This window comes from Tiliqua scincoides, chromosome 5 (genome assembly GCF_035046505.1).
Source record: "Tiliqua scincoides isolate rTilSci1 chromosome 5, rTilSci1.hap2, whole genome shotgun sequence".
Lineage (NCBI taxonomy): Eukaryota > Metazoa > Chordata > Lepidosauria > Squamata > Scincidae > Tiliqua > Tiliqua scincoides.
Window position 1 is genome coordinate 84,210,356 of NC_089825.1, and position 12,722 is coordinate 84,223,077.

Below are 12,722 nucleotides of genomic sequence, written 5' to 3' on the forward strand. Positions count from 1 at the left end.
GCTGTTATACAAAGCTTAAGAACACAAGGGGAGGGGGAATAGACCGTTTCAGGACGTTCTGCACATTCTACTTCATTTACCTTTAAAATTTCTGTTTTGCCTGTTGATTAGAAAACAGCACAACTTAAAAATACAAAATAGAGCAATCACAACTCAAGTTTAGTAACTAACGTAACAAGATTAAACGTACAATAAAAGTTCCATGACAAGTGTTCTCCCCCCCCACCCCGCAAAAATTAGGCTTCTTCCTGTGTTAGTTAACATTTTAGCATGAATCCTAGTTTTTCTGTGAAGCCATTGGCACAACCCCTTAATTCCTTCCCTTTCTATAACTAAACTAAAATATACGTAACTGATTTCTTCTCCCTTTTAATTCCCTCCATTTCCTTCCCCTGCCTTTGTTGCCTCCTCTTTATTGATACTAGATTGTGAGCCTAAAGTGCTATATACATACTCTACATGCAGGGTCACTGCCTGAAGCAGCATGCGCCTCCCCATCTTTGGTGATGTGCCAGCCTCTGCTTCTCTCATTCCCTGGATTGGTAAAGGGAAGGGGGACCGAGCAAAACTGTGTAGGGGAGGAGAGCTGGGACCGGGCTGCGACTCATCATCACTGTTACCCAGTATGCTGCTAGATGCTATACAAAATACTTTTTTTGAAATTTCTGAATATCCTAACCTCCATAGCACAGACCCTACAATGGTGGCATAATCACCACAATACGGAGCTGAGTCACTTTTTCACAAATTTCGATTTTTGTGCCAAAATGTCTAACTCAGCAAAGGAGAATCCTTTGCTGAACTAGCAAGCAAATAACATGAAAATTGAATTTTTTTCCCCTTATGTCCAAGTACTGGACACTAATAACAGCTTTGCTAAGTCAGTACAAAATCCTCCAAAGGGTGGAACTGATGAACTGGAACAGCTGATATTTTTCTGAGTGGAGAACTCATTGCAGATCCTTCATGATCTAAATTAACCTAGATAGTGAATCGGTTAGAGCAGGGGTGGCCAACCTTTCGAGTTTAGGGCTCCTGGACCTTTAACAATTGGGTACAGGAGGAAATTTCAAAAGGTGCATGTCATCTGCACCTGTGAGATGACAATCTGCACCTGCTGAAATTCCCTGTCCTACACAATTGTTAAAGGTCCAGGAGCCCTAAAGCTGAAAGGTTGGCCACCCCTGAACTAGAGCAGCAAGATCATATGCTTTGGAGCAAGGCTGGAGATGTTGGCTGTTTGCCGGGCTCTGGCCTAATTCCTTCCAGACAGCAATTAACCATTCATTCATGACAGACAGACAATGGTTTCTTGGTCCCCTTGTACACAGGCAATGGCTCTCTGGGAATTAGGCCTCTGGTATGGTATTGTTTCCACATGTGATACATATAGTGGGCAACTGCCTAGGAGACACCTTGAGCGAGATGTGGTTCCTAAACCCTCACTACTTCACTCTCATCTTCAAGCTGTGGGAACATCCTTCCATCAAAACATTGGCTGCCACGTTTACTCCTCAAAGAATGTTCAGTATTAGTTAAAAAAAAATAACCAATGAATACAGGTTTTGAATAGGTCAGTTCTTAAGACGAATAGTGTACATTCTTACTGCGAAGAGAAAAAAATGGCAGCCAGCGTTGTGATGTGGAGCCAGCTAGTGGAGATACAGGGCGCCTGTAGCCTTTAAAGGTATTTCTAAGATGACAAAATATCAGCCTTCATTCCGGTTGGTCGCTTTCTATGATGCTTTCTTCCTGTGCTTCCAAGCACAAGATCCTATAATTTCCCCCCTTTCTCTCCAACCCCCTTTTCCACTAAAGGTGTTATCACTCTGCCTGAGTTGCTCGGATCAGTCAGAAAGGAAATCCTAATGTGGTTTCTAATTATAAAGCAGCAGAGAGAATGGCAAAGCCCTGTAAAGCCCTGTTCAAACAAATTCCGACTTGTCCTGTGCCTACATCTGTGTTTTGCTAGTATGCTAAACTGTGTCAAACTTTGCCAAATCCCACAACCAGGTTTTGTTATCATTAAGAACTTGCCAGATCTGCTGTTATATCAAGGACGCCTTCCCTTCTCTTGTCAACCAATCCCTTCTTTCCCCCCCCCACCTCTCTCCAAACAGGGAGTCCTTTCTTTTTTAAGAATTGCATCCTTTTTCATATCCGCTTGCAATGGGAAGATCTTCTTGCTGTTGAGTGATATTCCTTAGAGAAAATGTAGCAGAAATCCATTGTGGGGGTGAGTGGAGCTGGGACACCTATTCTGGCAGAGCGAGTGTGGACAGAAGCCTTTAAGCATGTACAAAAGTTCTTCCATTTGTGGAGAGAATGCCTCCTCACCTATTGGAGGACGGTTCAAGTGTCATGTGCCTCACCTTCAGCCTGATCACCTCCACCAGTGGTATAGTGCTCAATTTTAAAGTGAAGGAGCTTGTCATGACACTGCCCCCCCCCCCACAGTCATACCCTATTAAGACAATACCAAAACAATAGTTTAAAGGTCTTTATTATACTCACAATATATATAGGAGGCATTTATTGAGTAACCATCTGAAAATGCCTTTTGGTGACAGGGGTGTGGCTGTTCTTCTCTTGTTACCAGTAAACCCTTGCTTGAAAGACAGAATGGGGTTTTTGTCCCCATAGAAATGAAGGAGTTACAATCTGCCCACTTTCTTTCCACACCTATTGTAGCTGGAAAGGACTATTTGAGGTGGAGATACATTTTCCTCTTCCCCTTCCTCTCTGCGCAGCTAAAGGGAAAACATCTGCCACTTCTAGAGCATGATTGGGGTGCTGTTTCCTTGTCAAAATGTTGGGTGTGTATAGGAGTGAATGCGGTCCAAATCAGGATCTCTTCTTTTCTCTTCAGCAGCTGAGAAACACTGAAGCAATGCACAAACCAGGGTTTTCATCCCAATGAGAATTTGGTGAGGCAGCTGGTCTCTCCTCTATTCTTAAACAAGAAACATTTTTGCTTCATCTTTAAGGGTCAAGTGAATCAGCTCCCCCAAAGGCTGTGCAACTGTGTGGCTGTCTACAGTTAACAGTGTAGTATGTGCCATCTTGTAGTGACCTAATCCTGCAGAAACCGTTAGCTAATCAAGTCCAGAGATGTGGAAGGGGCAGAGGAGAGATTGGGAGTACCATGGAAAGGACACCCCCAGTCTCTCCTTTGCTCCCCCCGCATCTCTGTATCACAGCGAGATGACTCATTTGGAATCATATTGGGAGGGATCTGAAGGCCTTAGGAGTGGACCTCAACAGGTGGGAAACCCTGGCCTCTGAGCGGCCCGCTTGGAGGCAGGCTGTGCAGCATGGCCTTTCCCAGTTTGAAGAGACACTTGGCCAACAGTCTGAGGCAAAGAGGCAAAGAAGGAAGGCCCATAGCCAGGGAGACAGACCAGGGACAGACTGCACTTGCTCCCGGTGTGGAAGGGATTGTCACTCCCGAATCGGCCTTTTCAGCCACACTAGACGCTGTGCCAGAACCACCATTCAGAGTGCGATACCATAGTCTTCCGAGACTGAAGGTTGCCAACAATTTGGTATGTTCCAGCTCTGCTTTCAGAAGCAAGATGAATACAGCAGGTCCTTGGTATCTCCAAGGGATCCATTCCAGGACTCCCTGCAGATACTGAATTCCACAGATAACTCAGGGTCCAATCCAGTCCCATGTGTGCTGGCTTACTGCTGGTGTGCACTGTTGCAAACATGCCATAAAGCACATTTGTGAGCAGTATCTCAGGCCCAGTGCCGGAGTTAGCCCAACGTGAGCCTGCACTGGATCAGCAACAGTGCTGGGCCCGCCGGCCGTTGCCCAGAGTGTCAGGTGGAAGAGAGGTGAGTGGGGGCATGGGGGAGGGTGGGGAGGACATGTGGCAGGGGGCGAGAGCGGGGTGTGAGGGAAGGGCTCAGTTCCCCCAGATCCAGAGCCCTATGTTGGGTCTCATGGCCTGACACAAGGCTTCTTGATTCTGTGCTGGCTAAACAGCCGACACAGTCAAGAAGCCCCATTGTGGGGCCATTTCCCTTCTCTGGGATAAAGGGGCAAAAGTCCCCTTCTCATTAGGAACCGCCACCGGCTGCCCGGTTGCGCTCAGGATGCCAAGATAGCCATTTTGGCCCGCATGCCAAGCAGCTCAGAATTGTGCTGCCTGGCTGCAATCCTATCCACCCTTTCCTGGGAGTAAGCCCTATTGAACACAATAGGACTTACTTCTGAGTCAACATGCATAGGATTGTGTCCTAAATCCGCATCTGGAGGGCCTCAGAGGACCTCTCAAATGCAACCAGATGGGAGATCCTCTGACACTCTCCAGCTTCAGGCTTGGCATTCATGGATACTGAAATTCATGGATGCTAAGCCAGCACATAAGGTGAGCCCACTATATCTGGCTTTTCATGGCGCTGACTGGCTGCTTCCTCCTTGTCATCATCACCCGCAATCCCTGGAGCAGTTGTGCTTTCTAAAAAGGCATTCGCCACGTAAAAGAAATATTACTAAATATTACTAAGGTAACAAATACATGGATGCAGTATTCTGAAAAACAAAAAAAGTAGACAGCCTGCCTAAAGCATGGGAAGGGCAAGACTGACAGCTGAGGCTGGGTTCTGTTTGCTTGCGTGCATGCCCGACACTTCTGTTGGGAAGCTGGACTAACCCTGCAGCTGAGGAAACACACTGTGAGCTCTCTTGTTCTTCACCACAAAACCCAAGCCATGGTGCCCTTTGTCAGAGAAGCCAAAGCACATACCCAGCATCAACTTCTTCGTTTCTGCCAACTGCCTTTGTTCACGGTTGGATTCATTTGGTCTCCACAGTAGCAAGCTTTTGAGCTCTCCACAATACCTTCAGTAGGCTGGATGTTAAATGGTGGTGTAGGGTGATGGAGGGGGAGAGAGCTGGGGGTAGTGCTATAGCCCCTAATTCTGCACTCTGAAAACGGAGCGCAAGAGGTGTTTAAGACGATTGTATGTGCTTTTGTAGGACAAGTTATTCTCTGTTTAGTTGAGCTTTTCTTTGCTCATACTCAGCTTTAATGCGCTTTTTTGTGGCATTGTTATACGCAGATTTGTCATTGTAAATAAACTTCTTCATCAGTATTTCGCAAACTATGGGTCAAACTAGATGAGTTGTGAGCACATTTCAGGTGGGACCCCATTCATTTCACTGTGTATTTTATTTTTAATATATTAGACTTGATACTACCATTGTATGTGACTACATTTGGGAAAACATGATGGATCTATACTTTTAACAGACTACTATGTATATGCTTTTAACAATAACAGTCAATGGGGCTTTCTCCTGGGTAAGTGTTGATAGGATTGCAGCCTTTGGGATGTTTGGGGATTTTTTTTAACAACTTTTTTTTTTTTTTTTTTTTTTTTAGGATTAGGAGAGTTCTTAGTTTTAGATAAATGTTTAATTTATACTGATTGTAAAATTTTAATTTACTTGCTTGATTTGATGTTGTTATATGGGGGTGTTAAAAATTTTCCTGCTTGATGATGTCACTTCTGGCCAAGACATTACTTCTAGGTTAATGACATCACTTTCAGTGGATTCTGAAAGACTGTCATTCTAAAGAAGTGGGTCCAGGTGCTAAGAAGTTTGAGAACCACTGTCAGCAATGTACATGTTATTGTGGAGAAAATGAGGAATACAATTTCCTCCACCCGGTTCAACCTCAATCATCAAAACTCTGTGTCGTTTTACAAACCAAACTTCAGAGTTGCCCAAGCTCAGCCTTCGGAGAGTCTCTAGGGCAGTGATTTTCAACCAGTGTGCCACAGCATATTGGTGTGCAGGTGGTTCACAGGAGTTTGGGGGAATTTATTACTAGGGACACTGGAGGATGTGGGAGGATGTGAGCCCCTCACCTGCAGCATGATGTGCCTTGTCAGTTGTCAAAAAACTGATGGTATGCCCTGAAAAATTTAGCGCCTTGTCATGTACCATGAGATGAAAATTTCTGCTCTAGGGGGAGTTTGATAGCTACACAGCAATACCAAGAATATATCTCTACATGCTTTCAATGCCATTGTAATATGATGCTTTGATTGTATCCAGAGGATGCTCTCTTTAAACCAAGGAATTGGCCATATGACATTGAAAGAAAGCTATCACTTTGATTTGGGGGGCTGATTTCTTGTTTTTTCTTAGAAAACTGATTGCACTGATTGCACCAGGTCCACATATTATGAGTAACAAAACTATGTGGAGAGACTGAGGAGCTAGAGGGGAAAGCTATTGGGGAAGGCAGCAGGAAGCTTTGGGGCAGGAAGTCTCAGGGCGGAGTCAGTCCCTCTGTGGGGCTTGAGGAGAACATATTTACCAGAGCTGAGCTGGAACACCAAGAAAGTTCTTACCTCTAATCTCATGTCTGTAACTGTATTATGTTAATGAAACAGTCCACACTTCCCTGAATTTTATCCAGCTCATTGTGGTTCACAATGGAATGAGGGTTCCCTGCTGCCGTATAGTCCTTCATACTACCCCTTACTTCCCAGAACATACCCTGACACGGGGTGGCAGCACATCACGGAAAGCTAGTGTGCTATGGTTGCTTGCCTAGCGTTCAGTCTTCTTCTTGAGGCCTAGAGACTGGTAGTTTTTTTTTTCCTCCCCAGCAAATGCTCAGATTATTAGGGTGCTTCGTAAATAAGAATTCTATTTCAAGTCAATTTATTAAGCTACAGAAAACTGGGAACTCAACTCTCCCCAGTGGTAGTTAGAGGCCTTAAAAAGCCCATTCATGTTCTCTGGAAAAACTAAATTTAAAGCACAATCCTATGCTTGTCAACTCAAAAGTAAGCCTCATTGTTTTCAGTGAGTTTACTCTCAGGAAAGTGTGCAGAGGATTGCAGCCTTAGAGCCCAATCCTGGGCTCAGTTCCTGTAACCCGTATGCTGTGAGTGTGGCTAGAAAGAGCAACTTCAATGAATTGGCAGGGTGTGCCGGGTGTCTCAGGGCCTCTTAGCACAGTACAAACTTGTATTATGATGAGAGATGACAGAATTGTAGAGTATGGTAAAATGTAACCCAAAATAGCAGCCTGGTGTTCTCCTCTCACCTTCTTCCTTCATAACGTGTGCTAAAACACCCTGTGTCATCCTAGCTTCTCAGCATTCCATATCGTTGATGGTCAAGAGCAGGGAATTGCACCATGTCCCCACCGGTAATGATTATGGATTATTAGAAAGAGAGCACAGAGAATTTGGTGCAGGGCTTCTGTGGTTGTCAGCAGCCCTGTGTTTACTGTCATAGTTCCAACCTTGTTCCGATGAGGTGATGCTGGGCCAACCCATGCTCACTTTCTGCACAAAGTGAAATCATTTTGTGATCACCGGAACTTTCTGCACAAGGTGAAATCATTTTGTGATCGCCTGAACAAACTGTTAATCTCTCAACACGTGCAAACGTACTGATAGGGATATGTCTTAATTCCCCTGGTAGGGAGTTCTATAATTGTGGTGCCACTATAGAGAAAGCTCCCCCTTATGCCCTCATCTCTCTAGCTTGGGGCAAAGGTGGCACTTGTAGTGTAGCCCCCTCAGATGACCTAATTGAAGTTTCTAGTCAGGAAAAAAAATTGCATCCACCCATTGAAACACTGGGGTGTGAATTTGTAACTAAGGACGCAAGCCAAACCAACTTTGCAGCACTGGTATAACTGTGCCAGTGGGGCATGTGCTGCATCCTGCAGTTGGGGGCCAGTCATGGGGCCTCCTCAAGGTAGGGCAATGTTTGTTCCATTACCACGGAGTTGCATTGCCCTTATGTCAGTGCTTGAAAATTGGTTAGGATTGTAGCCTAAGCCACCATGAAGCTACTTTGCCCCTTGCACGAAAAGACACAGTAACCAGCTACATTCAAGTTAGCATAGATTGCCTTGACTGTATGTTGCCACTGGTCAAGTGAATTGACCCAATGGTTGAGGATCATGTGGGGGAAAAAAATTTCCCAATTAGTAATATCCTTTGCTAGACAATTATACTGGTGCAGAAGGAATTAAATCCTATAGGAACTTGGTAAACCTGTTGCATTTACAGAGGGTTCTTTAACCTTAGGTAAACTAGATACTGTTTGAGGAAAGGGCTTGCCATCCTCATTCTCATGTTTAGGCTAACTGAATAGCAAACATTCTTGAGGAGGACCTTTCCTGTGCTATTGAACTACTGCTAAATAAGAAAATGACCTTGTAGACACCTCCCTTCCTGTTTATGACCAGGTTGTAGCATCCCTCAGGCAGTCATGGCAACTGTTTTCATAGGAGTCTAGAAGAAGAAAACAAAAGCATTTTAATGGGATAGTTTTCCCATTTCTTTTAAGATGTTTTCAAACAACATGAGTCATTGTAGTGTAGTGGTTAGAGCATTGTATTTAGGCCAGGTTCAGGATCCCAGGTTCAAATCCTTGCTTGACCAGAAAGCAACCTGAGTGACCTTGGGCCAGCCACCCACCCATCCACCCACTCACTCACGTCTAACCTGTCTCACATGAATGTTTTGCACATAGGAAACATGGTGTGTAAATATTTTAAATACACTTATACAGAGTATAAATGTTGGAGAAACCATGTACATCACTTCAGTGACAGCTCCTTGCTCAGTGACAGGGAGAGAAGAGGAAAATGTAATGAATACATGGCCTCTGGTGGGCTGGAAAGGAGCGTACAAAAGCTACGTTTGCACTTGGACAAATCCATAGATTGAAACAATGTTGGCTGCGTTGGGCAGTGATGGGAGTTGGCTATTTAGAATACAGGTATGTACCACCTAGCAATGCTCTGGCCAGCGACAGACTGCATATATATGACGGTGGTCCCGCCAAACTCACCCCACCAAGGCTAGCTTCCTTCCCTCCTTCTTTGCCAGCTCAACTGGCTAACTGGTGCTTTCCACATTTTCTGTTTGCATTTTCACCAGCTAGTCACCTTCTTCCTGTTTTCCCACCCTGCAAAGCATTCTAGGGTGTTTACTTGGCTGCCACAAGGCATTCTGGGATGCAACCTGGCTGTCATTCACAGTTTTGTGGGCAACAACGGTTGTGTTTAATGGCGGGGTTTGTGGAACATACCCCCATAGTAAAGCACCACATAACTCTATATCAGGGGTGTCCAAACATTTTGACAGGAGGGCCACATCATCTCTCTGACACTGTGTTGGGGGCCAGGAAAAAAAAGAATTAATTTACAATTAAAATTTAAATAAATTTACATAAATGAATATATTAGAGATGGAACTTATATGACTGAATGAAGGTCTTGCAATAGCTCAAGACTTATAAAAGACCTTGCACAAAGCAAGGCTGGCCTTTCCTTTGCTGCCGCTGCTGCATCACAGATGTGAAACAGCAAGCAGTGGAGGGAGCCCTCGTCCTACAGCTCATGCGAGAGGTCAAACAGTTGGCCGTCACGCTGAGAGCAGCTGCATCAGGCCAGCGCAGGCTCTAGCAAGTCTCTGGAGGGCCAGAGGCTCATTGGAGACTGGGGGCTCCCCACGGGCCAAATTGGGAGTCCTCGAGGGCTAAAAGTGGCCCCAGGGCCAGGGTTTGGGCACCCCTGCTCTATATTAATACAATCCTATTATCTGTAATTGTCACATGATTTCATATATCACGTGGTTATATGAAATGTCCCTCATGTGTTGACTTTCTCCCCAGCCACTTTTTAGGTGATTGGGAGGAGGGATGAACACTTGCCACAAGAAAAGGTTTTCAGCAGAGGTGAAAAAAAAAGTTAACTCTGATGTTTATTGTACTACAGCCAATAGCAACATAACGTTGCCTTGGATCAGTATGTACAAAGCATCAAACAGTGCCCGCCCCCCACAGATTCTAGCCCCACCCTGCATATTACTTCAGGGTATACCCTTGCCAGATCTCAAATAAGAAAAATGCAAAGATGGAAAGGGAAACGAGTAAGAAAAATAGAGGCGAAAGCAACATTGTGTGAGTATTGGGGGGAGGGGAGAGCCAAATGAAGTGGAATCATTATGTCTTTCGTTGGAGGCCTCTTTAATGCTAGCAGAGGTTAATTTCAACTCCTACTCACCAGAGCCTGCAGGGCATTTGAACTAATAATATAGAGCCCGTCTGAATTGTGCAAGTGTTTTTCACAAACTGTTGAGCAATCAGTTATTTTTTTTTTTTAACAAGGGTATAGGAAGAAGATACAATATTTCATACCGAATTGGGTATTGTCATCTTTTTTTGAGGAATCCATCACTGGTTTTCCTTGAGTTAATTGCATTAGCGCTGAAATGAATTGGGTGCGTATGTGAAATTCACGCTTAAGAACTTATAGATTAGATTATTTTATATGGTATTTCAAAAATGCTCCCTGGCCATGACATTTAATTGTTGAAGGCGCCAATCCTATCCACTGCCTCCTACTTACCTCTGGGTAAGTGCTGGGGAATGCTTTCATCCTCATCCTTCCTGTCCATGATCCGCCCCCGCTGCTGACTTAACCAGCAGTAGAGGCTCCAGGAAGGGGTCGCTGCATAGCACCCCTCTCCATTTCTGGAAGCAGTCCAGCAGCACACTGTAAAGCATTGCATTTTGTGATACCATAAGTCAAGCTACACTGCCAAAACTTATCCCTTGTGGATACACTTGTATGGGTTGAGTTTGCATATCTGCAGATTTTCCATCCACAGACCTGGCTCAACATGGGTCCCCTGGTTTCGGCCAAAAACCAGGAGTCACTTTTTTTTTTTTTGCGTCTAGGAGGCAGTCTGACGCCCACAGAGGCCGCAAACACGTGCATGAACACTGTGGATTTCAGAAAGCCCTCCAGAGCTTTCCAAATCTAAACATAAGAAGCATGTACCATATTTTTCGCTTCATAAGACACACTTTTTCCCCCCAAAAAAGTGGGGGGGAAAGTGTGTGCATCTTATGGAGCGAATACTGCAAAAAAGAGTGCACGTTGGGGACCTTAATGAAGGGGGGGATCTTCATGCCAGTTTATGATCCCATTCACCCTAATAAAGGGAGGGATCTTCATGCCAGTTTATGATCCCATTCTCCCTAATAAAGGGAGGGATCTTCATGCCAGTTTATGATCCCATTCACCCTAATAAAGGGAGGGATCTTCATGCCAGTTTATTATCCCATTCACCCTAAGAAGGGGGGGATGGTTCAAATGTTATTCTGTTATAGTTTATTAAATATTTTATTACACTATTTGGTTCAGAATATTTTTTTTCCTGTTTTCCTCCTCTAAAAAATAGGTGCGTCTTATGGTCAGGTGCATCTTATGCAGCGAAAAATATGGTATATTGTGAGTGGAATTCACTTTCTTTGCTCATAGATTTATTTCTTTGGCTGAAGAATATTTGTTGCTCCAGAATAAACGAATCTGGGGTGGGGAGGCAGCTATAATTAACATTTTGGCAAAAATTTCTGAGCATTAAGATAATGCAATCAGGGCAGAATCTTGCGGATTAAAAAAATTTCTAATATTTTCCCTCCCATTTCCTCATTTTGCTCCCTTCAAGCTTCTGAGATGTCTCAGCATCTTAAAAAGGCTGCCAAATCATCCTGATGAAAAAACCATTGTCCAGGGATGCTTCCCTAAAACACTTTGAAACCAGTACTGTGGCAAAAAAACAAAAAACAAAACCCAAATGGCCAAGCAGACAGGTTGCTTTGTCTACCTTCTCGTCTGTCTCCCCCAGAGACATCTGCTGAAATTGGCAAGTATTAGTTGATTGGGCATCCAAGCCCACATGAACAGATGAAAAGGTAGGTGGGGGTCCAGGTGGGCCTATAACCGCATAAACGCTAGTTTTTATAAAGTCATTTACAAGGATGCTTAGGTATATTTCCCTGGTTTGTGTTGCTGACAGTAGCTGCTGCTTTGTGAAAGGAACACCTGCTCACTGTGTGAGTGTAGAAACCAGAGCCCTGAACCAATGTGAGTAACTTGGATAGGAATAGCATGCAGTTACCCACATTAGGGATTTATTTGTTCTCAGCTTGTCCATTAACCTCTTTGTCAGTACTCCCTCTTTTTTTCCTTTTGCAAATAACTAGTGTCATACTTTCGTTCCTTACATTTTACCATCCATTGTTTTAATTCCTCAGCCTTTTATTACACTTCTTGTATAAGTTTTTCTTACTTGGACATGTCGGAGGGAGTGGGTTTGCCTGGCCTTTTAGACCATCATGTTCTGCTGTTGTCTAGTTTTCAAAGTCCTTTACTCAGATTTTGGAAGTTCTCTGTTAACCTGTGAGAAAGGTGTCCTCAAGGCACTTCCTTTCTGCTTCCTAGTCTTGGGTTGCATCATTTCCCCAGTTAATCCCAGTCTCCCCAGTAGAAGGGTAAGCAGAGATCAGAGTACTGGTCACTAACCACTATATGCTACACTCTTTTTTTTCTTCCATATTTTTCCTTCACACTAGTATATACCAATAAAAAGCCATTTGACAACCCTTGAAGGTGAAGGGGTGTGTGTGTGTTCCATGATTAGGTGTTGTCTCTATACAGTACAAGATAAGTTTAAATGAGATTTTCAACCCTCCTCAGCAAGTCCAAGCAACCAACACAGCATATGAATTGAAGTAAGTGTATAATTACCCTAAAAAAATAATGATGTCATGAGAATTTCTTAAGGGTAGGTGAAGTGTAATCCTGAGTGTCAAGGGGAAAAAAAAATGAAGGCTGTTTTGTGCTTGCAGTGGGCTGGGACATAAAGCAATTAAGTACATT